At 44.4% G+C, this 21,141-nt stretch overlaps 1 protein-coding gene across 1 annotated transcript in view; it reads right to left on the bottom strand.

Annotated features, from left to right (window-relative positions):
- The window catches only part of PLPPR1 (phospholipid phosphatase related 1), a 195,752-nt gene extending 174,912 nt beyond the window's left edge, over positions 1-20,840 (bottom strand). Inside the window, exon 1 of the mRNA XM_045022157.1 lies at positions 20,670-20,840. The gene's annotated coding sequence lies outside the window, so the exon portion shown is untranslated. The remainder of the gene's footprint in view (positions 1-20,669) is intronic.
- Between the last annotated feature and the right edge of the window lie 301 nt (positions 20,841-21,141).

Raw genomic sequence — 21,141 nt, 5'->3', positions numbered from 1 at the left:
GTGACAGATTTTTGGGTCAGCGGTGCAGGCTGAAAGAAGCGCTCTTGATGCTGTGAGCAAAAGAAGCTGTTTCCTGCTATTTGATGCAAACTTTGACTAGCTACTCAGGTCAAAAGGGACAACGTTATACTATACAAAGGAGACAATGCAGAATGTTGGTAAAATTCAACTCTGCTAGAAACAAGACACGTGATTAGCCACCCAGCCCCAGTTAGCCAAAAATCAAATTTCAACAGTAGGGCACCAGCCATGCAGACTGCTATAGAGCTGGACATGAGCTTTCGTGGGTGAATACCCACTTTGTCGGATGCAGCCGATGAAGTGGGTATTCACTCATGAAAGCTCATGCTCCAATACGTCTGTTAGTCTATACAGTGCCACAGGACTCTTTGCTGCTTTTACAGATCCAGACTAACACAGCTACCCCTCTGATACTGTACGCCAAGTAGTTACCCTCAGAGATTGAGGAGAAAGGTCTACCAGACAATTGTAGTAATTTACCACCTGCTATCAAGTCAAAAACACACTTAGAGCAGTGTAACTATGTTCTGTGGCTCCATTCCCATGCTCTTCTTCCACTTCTGCATCGCTGGTGCCAAGAACTCTGAGAGGCTTGGGGCAGGATGATCAAGTGGTGTAAACTGGCACATCTCCACTGAACTCAGCCCTTCATTTTCAGCTCAGATCTGCCCCTTCATTTCCAAGGCAGAACTTTTCATTCCAGTCCAGAGGATGAAGCTGGATATTCCAAGGAGACCTGGCTATCACCATGATGGTAGCAAACCACTTGATTTTGCTTTACTAGCATGCCAACAGAGAAGAAGTGTTCATTGTGAAACCAAATAGGCATGACCAGCACATCAGGTGATTTGTGTTGTAATAAAGGTCTGGAGGTGTCGCAGAGTGAGTGTGACAAGAGTAGAAGGCCACACAGAAGCGACCCCAGGAAGGAGAGTGAGAGAAGGACACAACAGGGATGGTTCATTTTGTGGCCTCAGCAGAGGAAAGGGGAAACCTGAGTGGAACAAGTTAGAGCAAAGGAAGGAGACCGATGTAAAGCCCTGCACCACCTAAGGAGAGGAGCATGAATTTCCTGGTAAAGGCAACGGAAAACCAGTACAGGATACAGAGAGCCAGATGCTGCTCTCCTTAACATGCGTTCAGCGGGGCTGCACTTCTGTGAGAGCAGAGCGTAGCCTTGGTTATTCAATAGAATCTGAACGCAGCTCTGGTTGTAGAAGGAAGGAACTTGATTGTCAGCAGAAAATAATATTCGCAAAGCTAACCCTCATGGGTCTGCCGGAGGAGAAAGGTCAAAGAGTAGGTATTCTGAGATAAAGGGAAATATGACAAGGAGAAGAGATGATCAAAAATATATATAAAGTGCTGAGCTATCTTATCCCCCAGTCTTTATCTGAAGAGCACAGACCTTGGAAGGCAGAAACAATTTAGCTGTCAGTGGTTAATATGTCCACATGAAGTATTTGTTCATCTGAGGAACTGCATGACAGCCATGTCCAGCAAACGAACCACTTTGTGTTAACAAAACAGAAGATGTCTCTGCTTCCTAAGAGCATGCCCCTGTGCTATGGAGAAACAGGTGGAGAAGGCTGTACCATACAGAACGTAACAATATCTGAGCTGGTCCCAAAATACAAAAGCATTTAACCAAAAAAACACCTCAAAGTCAAAGTTGCTTCCAGTTCACAAGGTTCAAACGGATCCATTTTCATTTTTGATCGAATCAAGGTGTTATTGGTGTTTTTCATTTTGGTTATAGAAATTTTTCCTTTTAAAAAAAAAAACAAACAAAAAATAGTTCCTGTAAGCAAAACGTCTGTGGTTTTGATAGTGTCTTTAATAAAGAAAAAAGTTGACATTTTTAATTTTTTGACAATTTCTTTTATTTTCAGAAAGGCCATTTTCTTGATGAATTTTTTTTATTACAAAAATTTCAACCCAGTCTTGATGACATCTATAATTGGTTTATAATATTAGCAGAAAACCAGTCATATGCTATCTTGGATCCACATACCATTTTAACACGCAGGTAGCTAAGTGAGACTAACCATTTTAATTTACACCTTTTTTACTTCCAAGTTGATCATGTATTCTGTGTAATTCTGATAGATTCACATAAGGCTCTTGTGTAGTCATAAAAATGAGCTAAAAGCATATCAGGCCAAATCTGTTGTTTCTTTGTTGCATTCTTGCTGCTCCTGAGCATGAATGAACGAACAAACGCTTGAAATTCAACATCTAAACCCCTCAAAGTATTGGCAGACACATGCTTTCTTAAACAACTCTTTCACCGGGTCACCTCATGATTAAGGTTCTGATCTTGCAAAGATTTAAGCAATGAGTAGCCCCATGAAGGGAATCATGTGCCTAAGCCTTTACAGGATCAGGGCCTAGGTTTGAAGGTTGCTACTACCTGATGGCTGCTTGGGGTGAGTTACTGGTCATGGCTACATGGAGTGAGTTACTGGTCTCAGTACGGTTTCTAGTAGCTTTCGACACATCACGAAAAAACATCCTCACCACAGCAGTACTGCCCTCCTTTGTGGTTTCAGGGAACCCAAGGACAGGGATTCCTAACTACATCTCACCCCACAGGTGGGCCCATAGGGTGAGGCTTATTGGGGATGCACTTAGTGGAAAATCTTACCCTACAAATGTCTGCTCTGTAACTGCTCTGTGGATAAATGGAGGACGTCAGTTAGAAACATTGGAATGATGGCTCAGCGCAGTGGCCCATCTAATCTAATATCTTGTCTGCAACTGTGGCCAGGACCAGATGCTTCAGAGGAAGTTGCACAAAAACTTGTAATAGGCCACTAGGGAATAATCTTCCCAGAGGGAAGTTTCTTCCCAACACCAACACACATCCCCAATCAGTGAGGGATTGACTTATGCCCCAAAGCAGGAGAGTTATGTAGAGCTTTCATTGCTGTCAATTTAAAATCTTAAAAAAAAAAGTTTCCAGTCAAATCTATATCAAACAAAACATCCTAAAGAATTCTGTCAACACTACAGGCCTTCCAACGCATGGCAGCGCATTTGAAAACACTCTTATCCCTGCTTTTTGGTGGCAGAGAATCTAATTTGGCTTTTATCATCTTTCAGTCAGGTCCTGAGACCAAAGATAAAGCCAGCTGAAATGAAAAGTAAGCTGACAAGAAAAAACAGACAAATACATGCTGACAGTTGGAACAAAATAACCAAAGCTTATAAATTTAGTACGATGCGGGAGGGCTTCTCAAAAAGCCATTCACATTCTGTGGTGATGTGTACAACAAAAATGCCTATGAATAAATACGAAGGGATGCACTGTGAAGGGCCCTTAGTGTAAATGAGATGAAAACATGCACGGAAATTGAAAAGTGAAATATTTCAGCAATCCTTGGTCCAATCCAGCTACACTGAACTCAATGGCAAAACACTCGCTGACTTCAGTGGAGCAGGACCAGGTCCTAAAGTAATAATCATTTTCCTATGCAAGACAAAACTCATGGTCAGTGAAAATAATCATGCCTGGTTGGTAGATTCCTTGCCAAACACCTGCACAAACTGAGTCAAAAGGGAGTTTTGCCATTAACTTCAAGGGGAGCTGGATCTGACAAATATTGTGAAACTATTAAAGAGATGCCACTGTAATAAAGAAAAAGCCTCCAAGCACAGCTCCTCCGAATCAAGGAAGAAACCACCTCAAAAGGCACAATGTGTTAATCTGAAATACCAGCACTTTACGACAACGCCTACATTTTTCAGTTTGTAATTTATTTTCTGTGTCTCTTTTTCATCCTTAGGACTTCACTGATGACCAAGGGTTAGTCAAGGGCCTCTATCAGCAGAGTGGAGATCCCCCTTTGACGTGACAAAAGGTATCTTTGAAAGAAATACAGCAACTGAGGGTCTGAGTTCCTCTTACCTCATTGCTCAGACTCCGTGAACTAGCAGTTGAGGGAGGGGTGAACACTATTCACACTGGGTGAAATTCTCCCCTATGCAGAGAGGCAACACATGACCTATGCACTGGGACTTTTGTTTTCGGTTTTATTTTATTTAATTTTTCCTGAGAATTTATCGGTGTTTATTACTACAACAAAAACAGGTGGGAAAAAAATATTCATTTTTCTGGGTAAATATCGGTTTATTTTGGTGCCTGGAAGAACAGGGGGAAAGAAGTATACAGTAGGTTGAATTCCATTCATCAAAGCATAATGGTTTGCTGCAGAACTAAAACAGAACTCAAAACACGCCACCTCTGAGTTTAAGAAAACAATAGATCTCTAATCCCCAAATAAAGCTTTTCATTTGAATAAACTGTTTGCTGATGTAGACTTAGAACAATAAGCCTATAAATATTTTACATTTAATAATTGGACCACATCATTTGCAGCGCATACACTCAACTTCATCCTTTTCTCCTGTTTTTGTTTAAACTTTCAAATACTCTTCTTTGAGTTCTGAAACAGATTCTGATTCAGACTTTGGTTTAGTGTGTCAGATCTTTAAACCGTTATCTGGTAACAGCTTGAAATGTATATGTGGTGGGTGTGAGATTCATCAGTATGTTCAGATGCACACGCACTTCAGCGCTTGCGTGCAGGCCTGTTTGTTTATTGTGTGTATCTTCTAGACTAATACATAGCCTGACTTCAACAGGCAGCTTTGCAGATACACACAGACTAATGTATTGTTGTAATACATATATCTCATAGAATCATAGAATATTAGGGTTGGAAGGGACCTCAGGAGGTCATCTAGTCCAACCCCCTGCTCAAAGCAGGACCAATCCCCAGATTTTTAGCCCAGTTCCCCAAATGGCCTCCTCAAGGATTGAACTCTCAACCCTGGGTTTAGCAGGCCAATCCTCATGCCATGTATTGTATTTTCTTAATAAAACAAGTTATTTTTATATATTTGAATGATGGAAAAGTAGGGTGAAAATCAGGAAAAAAACCCGAATAATACTTTTTGTAAAACCCAGGATTTTTTCGGTAAAAATCAGTTTAAACTGAAAACAAAGGGGCTTACCTAACTGGGGGGAGTTGTTTTTCCCAGGCAGCCCAAGCAGTTCAGGGCTGTGAACCGCTTGGACTGCCTGGGGTAAAAAAACCTAAGAGAAGAGAAAAGTGCTGAAAAATTGAAGTGCTCATTCTGCCACTCCCCTGGGCAGAGATTCTGGAGATCTGGCTCCTCTTCCCCTCAGACCTAAAGAAGAGCTCTACGGAGCTCCGAAGTTTGTCTCTTTCACCAGCAGAAGTTGGCCCAATAAAAGGTATTACCTCAGCCACCTGGTCTCTCCTCTTCCCTCAGTTCGGCAGCAGAGAGCTCCCCATAAGAAAACTGCTGGAAGCTTTGAACCAGATCAAAAGCAAACCATTTTAGAAAGCCAGTTCCAGGCTGTCGATAAGAAGGCGGAAGCTCTGTTGCTTGAGCTCCCCACAGTAGCCCCTCAGCTGCTCGATCCTGCAATTACCACCAGGCGTATCTTTACTAACTCCTGCGCATAGTCCAGATTGATTTTTCTACCTCCTTTAGCAACTGTTTGCAGAATCAGGCCCCAAGGGCACATTAACAGTAAATGAAAAAAAAAAAAAGAGGCAAGATTGGGAAGAGATCAAATGAATTAAAAAAACTCTAATGAAACAGGGAATGTGGGCTGGTCAGCACTTATAACAATCAGAGAACCAAATCAGATCTACAAATCTTACGAATCTTCCAAATTCCAGTGGGGAGCAAATGGATGGATCTTGGGGAAAATAAAATCCCTGCTCTGCTGGGTCTGACTGTTAAGGATAATCCTGGAGAGTACATGTTGTAAGTAGGGGTTTGTAAAAAAAAAAAAAAAAAACTGAAAAGGTGAGAGTGGGGCAAAGGATTCTGTAATTGTCATTCTGATCCTTGGTGCAGGAAAATCATGTGATTTTTTTTCTTTGAAATAATAATACAGGGACAACATTAATTATTTTCCCGATTGAACCCTGCAACTCAGCAAAGATGGAAAATGTCACACGCAGTTGAGCAGGATGTATTTGACAGAGGGGATTCCATGCATTTCCATATCTGGCCAAGCCCTGGGAGATAAACAAAGCTGGTTTGTTCTGGCACGAGTTCTTCACGCTTCTGAAGATTATTGATGAGAAAGAAGCAGACTGAACACAGCAGGCTGGAGTGTCCTTTTAGCTCATCCCGTATTAGGGACAGTGTGGCCCTGCCCTGCGACAGGGCAGGCCTGGTGCGGGATGAAGCAGGCCCCAAAAACCCCATAGAAAGATGAGCAGGTTGCACCATCCTAAAGACCAGGCTGGAGCAGCGCCAGAGTCATGGCCTCCTGTCATCCCTTCTATCACCCCCAAATCCTGAGCAGCCATGCGAGGCCCAGTCATAATCCCTCTTTCCAGATACTTAAATAGCCGTCATCACCACAGAGCTCCGTGTCTTGGCCCACATCCTGAAACTGAACCACTGTGGAAGGTGAACCTGCAGGCACCAGTGTGTGTTTCTCTCCTGTAGCTCGAGGCCTGCTCTGCTTACGACCCACATTGTTCTGTTTTCTCTTCTCTAATTAATACACAATTTACTGTCCCTAACTCATTTGCCTGCCCTTCCACACACAGTCCACAGACTTCAATCCGCCTTTCCTGTTTCTCTATCATAACAGGGATCTCTGTTACTCCTGTTTCTATTACTTGTGCCAACTAATGTCCTACGACGAAGACAAGAAGACAGTTAATTCTACTAGCAATAAGTACATTGTATTCTACCATGCAACGGGTAACTGTTCCTCTTTAGAATAGAAAGCTGAGGGGATGGCAGCTTTTAAACGATAGTTTTGCATTATTTCACAATACACTAAAATTTTAAATAGCATGTTGTATCAAACAACTGCAAGTAGCGTGCCTGTTCTCTACCAGCTCCAGAGAGAAATTCAACACTAAGTCTAAGCTAAGAGGGTTTAAATGGCATTTAAAAAGGTACATAGCCCTTCTGTTAGACCTCTGCGCAGGGATGAAATCCACCTATCAGACTTAAATGGGATTTAAAAGGTAGATAGGCCCAGGGGTAAGTTCATAATTTGATATTAAATGCATCTCTGCCCATATAATTATTCAGCTTCTTAGACAAGTTCCACTCCCAAAGAGATCACATTTTTATTGCTGATGATGTTGTTCACCCCTGGCTACAGTCTTTAGAACTGAGTAAGGAATAATTTATCCAGTAACCAACTTTTGTTGACCTCGCTGATGCAAAAGCATGTGTTGGATATTTGAAGCCATCTTGCTGAGTTATATGCTCAAGAATCCAATGATCAGATTAAGTCATCTTTAAGGATGCTGAGATACATCCATCAGAGTGAACCCAGTGGCAGAAGCAGTCTCAGTTATATAACCAGAGAGGGGCGGGAGGGGAGACTTTTTAAGATAAATGAAACCTGACTATTATAAAGGGACGGGAAACACTAATAACATAAGAAAACATCAGTTATCTAAGGTCATGTCTTCATTACCAGCCAGATCGGCGAGCAGCAATCGATCCAGCGGGGACTGATTTATCGCGTCTAGTCTAGATGCGATAAATCGATCTCTGAGCGCTCGCCCGTCAACTCCTGTACTCCAGTTCAGCGAGAGGTGCAGGCAGAGTTGATGGGGGAGCGGCAGCAGTCGACTCACTGGGTCTAAGTACGTCAACTTCAGCTACGTTATTCACGTAGCTGAAGTTGCGTAATTTAGATCAATTCCCCCTCCCCGCAGTGTAGACCAGGCCTTAGAAAAACTTCCTCACTGCCAGGGTGGTTAAGCACTGAAATAAATCACCTAAGGACGTTGTGGAATCTCCATCACTGGAGGTTTTAAGAGCAGGTTAAACAAATACCTGCCAGGGGTGGTCTAGATCAGCGGTTCTCAAACTTTAGCAACCCGAGGACCCCCATTTTGATTTAAAAATTTGAGGGGACCCCCCAGTCTCCCCACTCAGCCCTTGCCCCACCACCTTCCCCAAGGCCATACCCCTGTCCCTCCCCTTCTTTGAGGCCTCATCCCCTGCTCACTCCATCCACCCTCCCCACGCTCACTCACTTTCATCAGGCTGCGGCAGAGGGTTGGGGTGCAAGAGGGGGTGAGGGGTGTGGGCTCTGGGAGGGAGTTTGGGTACAGGACAGGGTGAAGGATGCAAGCTCTGGGAAGGAGGGAGTTTGGGTGCACATCCCTCTGGCAATGGCTGCTAGGCGTGGGGGCTGTTCCTGGCCAATGGGAGCTGCAGACTCGGCGCTCAGGGTGGGGGCAGCATGCGGCGATCCCCTGCCTTCCCCCGGGGCCTCAGGGATGTGCTGGACGCTTCCAGGAGCGGCGCGGAGCCAGAGCAGGTAGGAAGCCTCCCTTTGCCACTCTGCACCACCAGACTTTTACCGTGCAGGAGGAGCTGGGAGGGAGGGGGAGACGTTGATCAGTGGGGCCCGTGGACCCCCTGGAGTACCCTCAGGGACCCCCAGAGGTCCACAGTCCCCAGTTTGAGAAACATTGGTCTAGATCATTGGTCCCCAACGTGGTGCCCGCAGGCGCCATGGTCCCCGCCGGGGCATTTATGTGTGCCCGCCTAGTGCTCAGCAGGGGAAAGAAGCCGCGGCCCTGCGGTTGCCGGGGACAGAGAACTCCAGGGCTGCGGGCGCCGGTGCTCTCTGTCCCCAGCAGGCGCGGGGCTGCAGCTTCTCTCTGGCTTCTGAAGCCGGAGAGAAGCCGCGGCCCCGTGCCTGCCAGGGACAGAGAACTCCATGGCTGCGGGCGCAGGTGCTCTCTGTCCCCTGCAGGTGCGGGGCTGCAGCTTCTCTCCGGCTTCAAGAAGAGAAGCCGCGGCCCCCCACCTGCCGGGCTCAGAGAACGCCGGGGCTGCAGAGAAGCCTCAGCCCCACGCCTGCTGGGCACAGAGAACTCCGGGGCTACAGGCCCGGCAGGCGTGGGGCCTGCCCAGTGCCCAGCAGGGGAGAGATGCCAGTGGGCAGAGTACTCTGGGGTTGCACGCTGCACAGCTTCTCTCAGGCTTCTCCCTGCACTGCCCAGAACTGCCGCCAAAAAAAAACCCCAACCAACCAAACAAAAAAACGCTCCACCTCTGCAGATGGACCGAATGCTGCTCCGTAGCATGTGCTGACACAGGCACCTGCTTGCTCCACTGGTGCCTGAAGCCAGCCCTGTATGTGAGTATTCTTCCTGCACTGATACTGCTGTTTTCTTGTGCTTTGCAATTTATTATTTTTTTAACATTTTGCTCCAAAATGAGTGGTTCAAATAAGAGACAACGTACATATTATTTCAACCCAGAGTGGGAAGAATATTAAATATGATGTTTCTCGTATTATTTAATGTACAAATACAAAATAAGCCTTGAAAAATTGTTGGCGCCCGCCACACTCTTCTGAAAACATGAATGTGCTACTGGCCACAACAAGGTTGGGGACCACTGGTCTAGATAATACTTAGTCCTGACTTGAGTGCAGGGAACTGGACTACGAGACCTCTTGAGGTCCCTTCCAGTCCTACTGTTCTATGATATTACTGAAACAAACACAGGCATGTTAAGCAAGGAAAGTTCTGAACAATGAACTCATTAAAAAAAAGTAGACCTGTCCCCCAGCAGGATCAGCATTGTTAAACAGAAATGTTAATTAAAAACTAACAGGATGAGCTTTAAACATACACAGTCAATTCTCAAAATATTTAACAAACAAAGCCCCAATTTAATCAAAAATACCATTAGTGGCAAGTTGACAAAGCAAAGCCGGGCCTAGGATGCCAACAGTATAAAGCTCTCAATTTAGCAGCTGCATATCATCTTCACTCTATTTTACTATGAATTAAGCTTATTGATGGCCGAGGAAGGAGCATAAATATTACCCTGGAATTTCACAGCAACCCAAGGGACAGACATGGAACATAAAGACAAAAGCCCGTCTGTGGAAGATGGCAGCTTACCTGCATTCATGTGTTCAGATGCTGCCAGCATGACGGACTGACTCACCACTAAGCATGAATGTTTTCTAAGGCAGCTTGTCAGTTCATGCCCTCTTAGGTCCAACTCTGCTAACTAAGTTGAGGTATGTTGACATACGTCTAGCCTTGGACACAGATAAATAATAGAAATTCCAAAGTCCTGTCTGAAAATATTCAGAATAAGATAAACTGCCTTATGCCCTTATCAAAGAAACACACCATGTTTTGGGCTCATACCCTCCACAAAGTCATTTTGTCAAACCTGAAATGGAACACAAAAGCACTCGTCATTTGATAAATAATGAAGTAGGCAGTGTAATTAATTTTTCTGGATGTTCTGTAAGTGCTTACCAGGCTGCCTGAGATTATTGAATGGGATCCTGCTACAAATGGGTTAGCTGACCCCATAATGGCTCTTTTCCACCCCTTCTTCTTAAAACACACTGTCAATATTGCTTCCAAAAGGATAGGTTTTAGGCTGGGTGGGCTACTCTTAACTGCAGATCTTTATATACTGAAAAATGCAGATTTACAAGGCCGTTCATGCAAATCTATCAATGCTGGGAACACACCAGTAAGTCTATTTACATTTTCCTTGATCTAAACAATACACAGTAAAGCCTTTTGTCCATGGTTTGTGAACAAACATAGCATGAGCTATAGAGGGACAGTAATTCATAGATCCACTGATTCATCGATTCCAAAATCAGAAGGGACCATTGTGAGCCAGTTTGATGTAACATGTACTTGTGTTTGTCATTCTGGCATAGCTGACGTGCATTTTCAAGATTGTACCACTGGGCAAAATGAGCTCCAGTGTTTCTAGGAACAACTGTGTTCCCTGCTAAAAATCTAACATTCAGTTCAAAAGCTTCCGTGTAATGGCAGAACAGTCTCGGCTCTACATTCTATTCCCATATGTAACAAGTTCTATGAAAATGATACACAACCATTATAATCTTTTGGAGGGATTGCATTTGTCCATCATCCATTTCCTACTCATTCAGCTGCTTCTCTGTTGATCCCCAAGTTGCCTGCTTCCCTTTCTGCTAAGAGAAGAAAATATACCAGTAGGTGTTAGCAGTGCAACCTGGCTGGCCATAACAAATGGTCTTTATGAGTTCTATAGCACTACATGCAGAATAAAAGCACTTAATGCAGGAGAAATAGGTTTCAATGAGTCAAAATTAAGGCTGGTTGAAATCTTCTGTCAAGTTTTTTTTTAAATGGAAAAATTGTATTTTGGTTAAATGAAAATTTTCACCAGAAAACTAATTCTCAGCTGAAAATTCAGTTTTGAACAGTCAGAGGCTGAAAATCTTTTGGAGTTTCAGTTTTTGGTGGGCGGAAGGGGAACCACAAAAACCACCACCACTTTCCAACCGGATCTAGTTAAAATTGCCTTTGCCTTGTTGTGAATGAAGAACTGATATGGAATCTTCCTCCAACAACTCCTCATACAAGATACCCTCCTGCAGCATGCTGAAACACTGTGCACTGACAGTATGTAACAAACATATTTCATACATCTTGGCCAGATGATGTAAATTCTGTACAATTCAATTTCAGTATCCCTGAATTTAACCTAATGATAGACTGTGGGTGGGCTCAGGTGCTGTATTAGATATGTGTATGATGTCTATCCTATGCTGGGTTGGCAGGATAGATGCATGTGGCCTTAAGCCATTTCTCAATAAAGAATGATCAAGTCTGAGTGGGACATCAGATCTCTCATTCGCTTTCTTTCAACTGCCTGTGCCCTTATCTAACATTAGATATCAGAAGTTCTCCACATTATTTCTCAAATACAGGGTCACTGGCTTCATGTATTGTGTGGGCATGAGAGCGGAAGCAGATGTACTGAATTTGGCAACCTTATATGCGGGATGGCCTATCTTTAGTCACTGCTGTGACAATGCTCGTGATGACTCCCTGCCACTGAATCTTTCAGAGGTGTCACAGTTGCCACGTGGGTGCTGTCCCCAACCCACAACCTACTGCGTATGCTGGCGGTACCGTGGAATCCTGCTATGAGCTCCTTCACTTCTGGAGCTCGGTCCTTAACACACTGTATGACACTGCACACACAAAGCTGAAACAGATGCAGGTAATATCTCCCCAAATCTTACTCAAAGTGGCTGTGGCAAATGGTCTCAATGCACACACAAGCTATAGCCCTTTTGTTCACCTTAACTCAGGCATCAGGAAGCTGTGGCTTTCCTGAATTGTGCTTTTAGTCTGTTGATCTCTGAAGAGACATTGATATTCATGAAAACCCATTAAGGGCAGGTAAACTGTACATTGGCACAACTCCTCGTGCCTCTTTAAATAAAATTAAATGCATGCTCAGGATGCCAGAGGTGTAGTGATGCAACATTGTGAAACTTCAGCAGTCTGCGGCTTACACTTCCACAGGGGAGACCTGTACTTCCCTAGAGTAAAGACAGTGCCAGAATGATACCATTGGACACTGGTGTCTTTTGACCCAGAAGCTCAAGTACAATATGAACAGCAGCAGTAAATAATTCCCCACCCTGTCCAGATCTGTCTCAGCCTGGACCTTGAAAAGGCAGCTCTGAGGATGAAAGGCTGCACTGTTCATAGATTCCAAGATGAGACGGGATCTAGTCTGACGTCCTGCATAGCACAGGGCATTGAACTTCCCCAAAATAATTCCTTTAGGAAAACATCCAATCTTGATTTAAAAATTGACAGGGATCAACCTTATGCAACACCAGCCCTTGTCCTCTCTGCCATGAAAGGTGCCAACTAATGGCAGGTTTTATGATGCAGATATCAGTCTACTAGCAACTGAAACCATCAACTCATACTGTAAGGGTGACACAACACCAGTTAGATGTTCACTTGCAGTTCTTGGCAACCTGGTCCACATTCCAACTGGTGACCCAGAGTAGAAAGACTCTGTAGCTTATTAAAAATCTCGATCTGTCTTAGAAATCCCATGCAGCACATTAGGAAGATGTGCAATTGGCCTCGTTCAAAAATGTGCACATATATTTCCTGCTCTGCCTGCAGAATTCTGAGCACTTAAATTGAAAAAAGAAATACAGCAGGGAGGAATTAATCAGTGGTAAAATGCCCAGAAATGCCAACAGATGTGAGTCTTACAAATGAAGCAAATGGCACTGATTTTGCTTTGCATTATGGTGCTCTTCCTAGAGTGACTGAATTTTTCACACTTTCCTCTATTATGCTGACACTTTTGGTTGTTGAAGCTGGCATCGTATTTTATGAGTGAGCACGAGGCCAGTTTAACAGGTAGGAATGAGTAGAAGCATGCCAGAGAACCAGCATTAGGTTTCATCTGTTTGCGACCAGATTCCTGCAGGAGAATATCAACAGCTTCTCTAACTGTTTTTGTGCAGATATGCTATTTCTGCTCCAGGTCAATTCTGGATTACATTTAAAAATGGCAAACACGTTTTCCCCCACTGAATCTGACTGGTGGTTTGCAGGGAAGAAAAGATGTATTGTGTTATGATGAGTCTCCATCCCTCTACTTCTCCTCTTCTTCCCCATAAACAGCTCTCCATCGGAGTCCCCAGAAATCCTGGCATACATAATTTCATAAAACCCAGCCAAGTTTCCTACTCCTTCGCCAGCTACAAAAGAGAGAGCTATAATTTCCCTTTGGTTTAAAATTTGCAGGAGGCCCGTGTACAATGAATGCAGAAGAGGGTCTCAACAAGTAGAAAAATCAGTTACTGTACAAGATACAAAATGCAAATAGAAAAGCAATTACTGAACAAACAGAATAAATTATTGCATTTGTGGAAAACAAATGTACTTCATCTTGTTTTCTGTGACTATGTCACAAATGTGGGTGACAGAAGCATGCAGTGGAATGTGAATGTGATGCAATTTCCTTACACAGTTAGGTGCATTTCCATCAGATTTGGTTTTATTTATCTGAGGGTTGCTGGACCAGAATTCTACCTTATTTAGCTCACTGGTGTCTCACAGTGATAATTAAAAAAAGAGAGAAAGAAACACCTTTGAATTGGAATTGCAGTGGTAGGATCTCAGTGAAGTTACTGAACATGGCCCCACTTAAACAAGCTGCTCTGGGTGGGCAGAATCGTGGGCTCATGCAGAGTCCCCTTGACTTCACTGGGGCTTCAAGCGGGCATAAACATTTGCTCACATGGAATCGCTTGCAGGAACCATCATGGATGAAATTCAGCCCAGTGCAGAGTCTAGCACAAGGCTTACGCATCACCTAAGCCTTGCTCAAAATAGGGTGAGATGGGACTGAAATGGCACATGGACCTCACGATGAGTCTAATCCCCTATGCTTTTTTTTTAAATGATCACATTCTTCAAAAGCAATGTCAATGACAGCCTTATACCCAATAGCCCATTTGTTAGGACATTCACCTGGGATGTGGTGGATCCAAATAAAGATAGTAAACTAGGAGTCAGTGTACTGCACCCCGGGCTCCTTGTGTTTGTCATTAGGAATTTGGCAAACTGTATCTTTGCCAGTAATAATAAGTGCCACTAATATTTCTCCTCCGTGGGAGATCTTTCTGAGCAAGGCCTGCAGAAATTGGCCCTCATATGTTTTCTTTGCTTGTGACATCATTGCAAAGAGGAAACAAAGATTGAAAGAGATGTCTTAAGTCTGAAGGGTTATTCAAACAACTGGTTTGAAAGAATGTCAGAAGAACAGCAATTTAGCCACCCTGCCTGCTGTAAGTAAAAGTGACATCTAAAAACAAACAGAAACCTTTCCTTCAGTCCACAGAAATCATGCTTAACTTTTATCAGAAATATAAAAAGAGACACAAACCTTGCAGATAGAATTCTATTTGTTAGTGCTGGTGTGAACGGCAAGGTCTTGCATTTATTCCATTTCTTGGGCCCCTAAGAGAGGGTGCGTTAGACAGATGATTAGTACATTTGTGCATGGGGGTCTGCCTGGAAGCTACTTCTAGGGCTGACTAGGAGATGAGAATAATGATGGAGCATTAAGCTTGTGAGATAACTGATCAAACCTCTGTCTATTACATTTTGTTCTCTCCTCCTTTCCAGCTAATTATATCTTCAATCACTTCTTCTGTATTATTTTTAATGTAACCCGAAGGATCTCAGCTGTACATGACAAAACAGAAACTATAATAAGATGCCCTACATATTGCACTAGCAAAGCTCCATACTTTTTAATATAAATATGCCTATTGCCATAAGCCCCATTTGAATAAAGAAAATTACCTTGTCTCTCGGGGGAAGCACTGGAAGATGGGATAAATATAAGGCATGTATTTATGAAAAATAAAAGCACATACACATTTCAGAATATCACAAGAACCCGAGTGTTTTTTCCCCTCAATGTATGTGCGTTGCTGCACTTCATTATCATAGATGTCTGGGGAAGCCACAAGAAAAAGGTTCAATCTTGCATTTTCATGGAGACATATGTAGCCTATATCTTTATCCTGGGTAGGAGGAGACACCAAGGAATGAGCCAATTAAAACAGGGACTGATTCCAGTTTACACAGAGGCTGTTTTGCATCACTCTACCAATGGAAAACAGCCTTAGGATACGCATTTTAAGCATTCCAAAAGGGAATCAATAGATGAATATTTGGGGGAAAGGTACCTAATAACTGATAAGCAACCCAAACAATCCTTCAGAGAAACGAGCGATGGAGGGCCAAGTCTTTTAAGCCTTACCCACATGAATTAACATCCTTCTGGTGTGAACAGAGATCATTCATGGGAATAAGAGTTGTAGGATCAAAACATTTAGCTGAAAACTTTCACACACACAAACGAATATATAAAATCTTCAGAACTAGTACAGCTGTAGTTTCAGCAATGTTCCGAAGGCAAGATCTTGGAGGGGAACACAGCGCATGTTTATGATAAATGCCATTGCACTCCCAGGGCTAATCAAAGACAATGAACATCCTGTATAAAACATGTAACTACGTATAGGTGCAGAATATAGAAACAAGTTGTTGCACCAGTTTCACACTGAAGCAATAATACATGCAACATTAAAAAAATGCAAGAAAATCCTCCCCAAATGGATAGGCATAAAAAGATATTGAAATCAAAGGGAGTTTTGGACAGGCAAAGAATGCAGGAGTGAGTCCACAAGTATTGTACAGTGTTCATACCCAGATTCTACAGTCCTTGCACAGACAAAACTCCCATTAGAGAGTCAATGGAAGCTTTGCCTATGCCTCGACTTCAATATTGGGTTTACAGAACACAGGATGTAGACAGATAGAAAGCCAGGTCCTGCAAGTACCTGAACACCCTGTTTCCATTGAATTCTACGAGACTTGAAGGACCTCATAGGATTAGAATCACTATGAGATACAATGGGCCAAATTCTAAAAGGAGCTAAGCAGGGGTCTCCCATCAAAGTAAATGGGACAAATCTTGGACTCATTCCTCATTGAATCACATGGGACTTTTACCTGAATAAAAACTGAGCAAGAGGACTTCAAGATTTGACCCAAGGAAAGTTGAATGTCCTTTACCCTTTTAGGAAATGACCACCTTGTTCTCACACTACACAACACCACTGGCTTCATTAGGTTCGCATGACTATAAATGAGAACAGAATTTAATTCTCTTCAGAGTTACTCTTGACATAACCCAGAAGAGGAAGCTCAAGTGCTTTATAATGTCACCAGAATCTCCGAATTTTTTCTTGTTTTACTACTGTTATTCTCAAAAAAAGGTCTGGTCCTTAGGGGAAAAATAAGTATAATCTTGCTGGTATTTCCCTTGAAAAACATTCTCTCACAGAAAAAGCAATGTGGACTCTCTATCCTCCTCTGCTGGATTTTGAAAGGTATTTGCTTCCCTTCCCTTCCCTCTCTTCTCTCCAACAAACTTTCTTTCAGTAGAAAATGAAATCAGAACTGATCTCCAAATTTAATAAACTAAGATTCTATTCAGATGGTGAAGAAGGAGATGCTGAGTTTTTAAATGCACATTTTATAAAGCAATTCTAACCATTACTAATGTGAATTCTGTGGTTTCTGAATACTTTCTGTACATTCATGGGTGAAATACAGCACGAATGTTTGAAAACAAAAATGTAACTATATGTAATTTTGGCACATTCTACAGTTCTGTGCAAGAGGACCCTTACATCTCACAGAGCCCCATTAGGGTCAATGGACTCAATGTGAGGATCCAATCCTGTGGGAACAGTGCAAGAGTGGGCCCGTACAGTGCTATATAATTGCTAAATGTTATTATCGTTATTGCTATTTATTAGTTACACAAGAAAACTCATGAAAACCAGACTTTTGTAACTGGGAAATCTCTAACAAGGGGAATAACTAAACTTAAAAAAAAATTCTACTTGATTCTGTAACATCACAGCTCGTTGTTATGGAAATGCTTCAGATTTCACAAAATTCCACATCCAGACTCTTGCTGCTGGATGAAGTAGGAAGGAGGGGAAAAAGAGCTGTGAGACAAATTTAAAAAAAACAACCCATAGAATATCAGGGTTGGAAGGGACCTCAGAAGGTCACCTAGACCAACCCCCTGCTCAAAGCAGGACTAATCCCCAGACAGATTTTTACCTCAGGTCTCTAAATGGCCCTCTCAAGGATTGAACTCACAACCCTGGGTTTAGCAGGCCAATGCTTAAACCACTGAGCTATCCTGCTCCATAGCAAAGAAAATTAGGGAATAATACATGAAAAGCTAACAGAGTTATGGTGTAATTAAATGTATTTTCAAACCCCTCCTTCTCTTAGTATGGAAATTCCTCTTTGACTGATCTCCCTCTTTGACTGATCTTCTAAATATTTCCTAACTGCCACAGACAGAGAAACTGGCTTCGTATCTGACCAGATGATAGTCACAAATGCTCCTCGTTCAGTCAATGTGTCCTGGCTGAATGTAGTTCCCTACCAGCTGCTCTTTCCTCTTAGACCTTCTCTCTGCTGGGAAACAGTGCCATGTTAGAAAGCGTGCTCACAAAGACATTTCAACAAGCATGATGTTCAAAACAATTTTGCCCAGAAAGTCAACACATTTTTAAACACCATTGTCCATGTCCGCGCTAAGGGCAAAATTGTGCTGAATGTCGTTCTAGCTAAAACGGGTTGGTTAACATGCTTTCTGATACCATGCTTTCTCCCAGTCTAGACATCAGAACATCAGCTGGTGTAAAGTCATTGGCACTAGGAGAGTTTACAGCAGCTGAGTTCTGGACTTTGCTAGCCCAGAACTCAAATTCAGATCCCCCTGCTGTGCAGTTAATTCATACTTTTCTATGTTCATGCACTCTAAAGGCACCTGGGGCTTCTCGACAGTCACCTTTTGCCTTTACAGAAATGGAAAGAAATACAACAAAGAAATTAAGTTATTAAAAGAGATAGGAAACTTCATGGTAATATTTTCAGGCTAGATTGGGCCTTTAAAGTCAGCTGTGAGCCCAGGGCAGGAGTGCGGAGAAGGAACTGTACCCAGGAATAATTCCTCCAGAGCTCCTCTTTCCCAGTGCAGGGAACCGAGTATGCTGCACCAGACCTTTACAGAAGATAGCACACTCCCGCCCCGTTTCTCCCTAGACAGCAGTGCTGGACAGCATGTCAGGCAGAGCCATGTGCAGTCTGTCTGTCCAATGCAACCATCCCCAAGATCTGCACCGGGACCCCATACTCTGCTGTGTAGAACCAGGGCACAATTATGTCCACCATAAGTATTTCTAAAGCACCCATCCAGTGGGACTTGCACACCATTCCCTAAAATTAGAAGGAAATAAGTTCCATCAAGGAGGAGAGGTGAAAAAAATCCCATCTGTCCCCACACAGAGTGAAAGTTTTTACAATGACCAGGGCCCTGTTCTGCATTCCCTGCACATTAAAGCCAACCAGAGTTTTAGCTATGCAAGAGATGCAGGATCAGGTCCATTGTGACACGTGGAGTGAACGTTAAACATAGGATTTAGGATGCTGGTGGTCTCTGTTTTGACATTTATTTTGAGGATTTGGGTTATCCATTATATACTGCCTCAATGTGTGGTATGTTCCAACATGTGAAACAGACATATGTTCCAAGGGAACCTGGGAAGAAACGGGTTGGGAAAAACACAGGAATAGAAACACGGTATCCACTGCTCACACGCACCCCCCTTCCTCTCTGTGGGTCATTGATGTGAATCCCAAATCCACCCCTTCTCTTCTGCAGAGGGCAACCCACTTCTTTTCCTTCCGCTGCAGGAGCCGGGTAGTTTCTTCCCATCATCAGAAGTATTCCCTTCACACATTGTCCCGTTTAAAAGAGAGATTGGGCCAGATCCTCAGCAGATGTCAATCGGAATAGTTCCATTCAAGTCAGTGGCGTGACATCCATTCACACCAGTTGAGGATCTGGCTTTAGGCATTGAAACCTTTTCTACTGACAGGGCACTACCATGGTTCCCAAGGAGGAAAACATCTTAGGGATCATCTCTACAAATACAGGTATTTACATTCCATAAGCCCCACTCCCTTATCAAAATGTGTTGTCTTCACAGGCACCTTAAAGATATGGAGGAAATACTTATCAGCTCGCTTTTTCTATTGATACTCACAGAAGTAGAAGGTGAAGATAACGAAAACGACAGCCCAGTCCTCAGTAAAGTGGGGCAAGTGTCCCCAGTATATGCCACACTCTCACACATCCCCTTCCATCGTAAGGATAAAGACACATCTAGCACCAGCTCATTTTGCCTCTAGGAGAGATTCCAGCTCCTTTCATCTCCTGGAGTTGATTTCAACATGCCTCTCAATAACTCATCATTCATGCCCATTAGTGACCCAAGCGTCACCTCGGCTGTTTGTGGTACATGCACAGAAAGAGCAACCATCAAAACAATGACACCCCTTCCCCCACCCCCCTGCTCCTCAGCTCTTCTGTTGAATACAGCACACAGGTCACTTTTTAATCTGCTGGTGAGGCGTAGGATGGAGTCCCTGGGGCTGTGACGGAGCAGCAGGGAGTGGAGTGTCATGTCCCAGCTGCATATGTGAATCCCCTCATCCCATCAACATACAGCCCAATGTCTACTTGAGAAAGCAATCCACCCACACAGATCTTAACACGGAGAGACAGAGAACCACATGGATCAGCAGCACCGGGCTGCAAACATATATACACAGAGAAACAAGCGACACATAAACACACAAAGAAATACACAAATACACACACGCATCTAGCCTGTCTCACTGCTTGTGTCACTCCCATTATACACCCCACACGCACAAAAATCACACATGGAGTAACACAAACAGACACACACACACAGTGAGGCACACAAAGAAATATACATGCAAAGGCAACCAAGATACACCCCCATCCCCCCCCCAACACAGCCACACACAGAGAACTAGACATGGCCAATATTTACAGGCATGCAGCTCCAAACTCCCATATCCCCAGCCCCACAAACAAACCCTTCTGTGTCCTTCCACAGCCAGCCTCAGAATCACCCCGGACCCAGCCCCCGGGCCCCCTTTGTCCCCACATGAAAGGGAATAAAAAAAATTAAAAGTTGGCTGTTGGGAAAGCAGGCGGGGGCTGCAGCCTGTCAGCTGAGGAATTAAAGGAAACCCCCCCACCATGCTTCCCCCCCAAATCTGCCTCCAGACACCTCCTCCTGCAGCCAGCGCCCCCCGGAGCCCCCGACTCACCTCCTGCGCCGCCTCCCCCCGGTCTCTGTCCAGCTAGGAGGAGCGCTAGCCCGGCAGCCCGCCGCCCGCAGCCCCGCTGCCCAGCCCAGGCATGGTGACGGCTGGGCGTGCCGGCCCGCTCGCCGGGCTGGGGGGCGGGGGTGAGTCCGCCCCCTCCCTCGCCCCGCTCGCCCGCCCGCTGCCGCCGCTGCCCACGGGCCGGCTCCTCCGCTTGCTGAACACAGGGACCAGCCCGCCGGGCGGCAGCGCGCAGGCGCAGGGGAGGGGACCCCGGCGCGGGGAAGGCGCCCGGGGCTCCCCTGAGCGGAGAGCGGAGAGCGGGGAGGGGGGGCGGCGCCCTCCAGCCCCGAGCACCAGGATGGAGCCCGCCCGCCCGGCGCCCGCTTCCCCTCTCACCTGCCGGCGGCACCTTCCCTTCGCCTGGCAGTGCGAGGAGCCATGCGGGGGGGACCCTCCCTGCTCCTTCCCGCTG

Source organism: Mauremys mutica, chromosome 6 (assembly GCF_020497125.1).
Source record: "Mauremys mutica isolate MM-2020 ecotype Southern chromosome 6, ASM2049712v1, whole genome shotgun sequence".
In the NCBI taxonomy this organism is placed as follows: domain Eukaryota; kingdom Metazoa; phylum Chordata; order Testudines; family Geoemydidae; genus Mauremys; species Mauremys mutica.
Note: the sequence above shows the minus strand (reverse complement) of the source record. Positions and strands in the feature narration are given on the sequence as shown.